This window comes from Chiloscyllium plagiosum, unplaced genomic scaffold (genome assembly GCF_004010195.1).
Source record: "Chiloscyllium plagiosum isolate BGI_BamShark_2017 unplaced genomic scaffold, ASM401019v2 scaf_46449, whole genome shotgun sequence".
Classification (NCBI taxonomy): domain Eukaryota; kingdom Metazoa; phylum Chordata; class Chondrichthyes; order Orectolobiformes; family Hemiscylliidae; genus Chiloscyllium; species Chiloscyllium plagiosum.
Window position 1 is genome coordinate 1 of NW_025183575.1, and position 1,732 is coordinate 1,732.

The 1,732-nt window shown below is 45.7% G+C and overlaps 1 non-coding gene across 1 annotated transcript; it reads right to left on the reverse strand.

The window, feature by feature from the left end:
- Window positions 1–92: 92 nt before the first annotated feature.
- trnal-cag lies at window positions 93–174 on the reverse strand. Its single transcript has one exon. It is a non-coding gene; the product is annotated as a tRNA-Leu (tRNA).
- Between the last annotated feature and the right edge of the window lie 1,558 nt (window positions 175–1,732).

Here is a 1,732-nt window from a genome sequence, read left to right on the forward strand (position 1 = left end):
AACCCATTTTACTTTTGTTTTCAACATCAATAAACAGTGGGCACCGAAACAGCATTTTAACAAGCTGCAGCGTTGGAGTTGATTAGCAGAATTGGCAGTGGTGGGATTCGAACCCACGCCCCTTTCGAGACTGGAACCTGGATCCAGCGCCTTAGACCGCTCGGCCAAACTACCAGCCGCCGCGCCGCCTTATTTTCTTGTATTTCCAATTGTGCTCCTGCATAACAATAGATGCAAAGTCACATGAAAAGGGTTCCATGATTCCTCTCGGACTCGCACAGCTGCTGGGATGTGCCCCGCTACAATGTCAATTTCGCAGCAGATATAGATAGCCCATCAATCCAGGCAAAAGTCAATGGTAAGCTGAGTCTATATTCTCAGACTCTTTGCAGCTACAAATGTATCTGTGAGTGCGTGAGAATATGGGTTCGCTTATGATTTGGTCAAATAACCATGAGCTGCTTGACATTAGGGGAATTTCCATTCTTGCTTTGCTAAATGATTTCACCCATTGCTCGAAACAGGACGACTTTCACGTTTACACGGAACACGAAACACACCGGACTACAGTGAAAATGCACAAACCTGAGCAGGCCGTGTTCCACACCATACCGTGCAGCATAGTTTCAGTCACTGGGGCTGTTTTTTTTTTCAGAATAAGAGTCCCAAAGAATGTTCTCCACCCTAAAACCGGAGGTAGCATTACAATCCGAGAACGACGGATCTCATTGTGAGAATGCTCTGACCGCAGAGACAGTTCGAGATGCCACTTTCCTTGCCTTTTACCTTAACCGTGCAAATTGCTGCTGAGATGTTCACTCCTGGACATGAGCCACATGGATACCAACTGAGTTGGAAACCTGTGTGGGAATCGAGGAGAAGGGACTCAATAAATTTTGCTAAATTCCGTGGAGCTTTTCAGAAATGCAGTTTCTGTTCACCTCAATCTAAAAGCCAGTTTCTGAACATAGTCACAGAAGTCACAGAAGTCACAAGGTAATTACCTCACCCCACCCCCACTCCGGAAGAGGTGCTAACAGTTGAGTGCTTTTTGTTCTCGATGTGAAGAGTTCTCACGCCTGAGTCACCTTCACGTCTCTGGTTGCTGAGTGAATCACAAAGAAGGAATTTCACCAGAGCTGCAACTGACTCACGTCTCCACTCGCCCTCCCCGTTTACATTTTCCTGCTCGTCAGTGATTTGAAGAAAACCAAATGGATGCGATGTCATTCTGTAGCCTCTCTGTCGATTTCTCCGTTTCAGTTCCAACATGACTTAGATCACGTGACGCACGTTAATACTAGCGACGTTATGAAAGCACATGTCCAGAGGTTCCTCTGAGAGTGTAATTTCTTTCATTGCTGTTGCTGATTGAATGAGCCACTAAAGTGCGAATTGCTCCAAAACATGATTCAGGATATCTGGTGCCAATTCTCGCACGTTGAATAACGATTGACAGCTTCCAAATGAGATCTTTCTGAGACGACCTTGGGGTACATTTGACAGACAGACAAGTTCAGGAATTCGTGGTGCACTGTGACACCAGAGCATCTGCTTCTTTCCTGTCTTTGAACAGAGCCACCTGCGCAAGGAATGCAAATGCGGTACTGCTTTTCGTGGAAGGATCAGAAGGCGGTAACTACACTCTCCAACAGAATGGCATATGATCAGAACCAGGTTGGAGAAAAACTTAACAACGCTTTGCACAGTAATTAAATGGAATTGCATTACC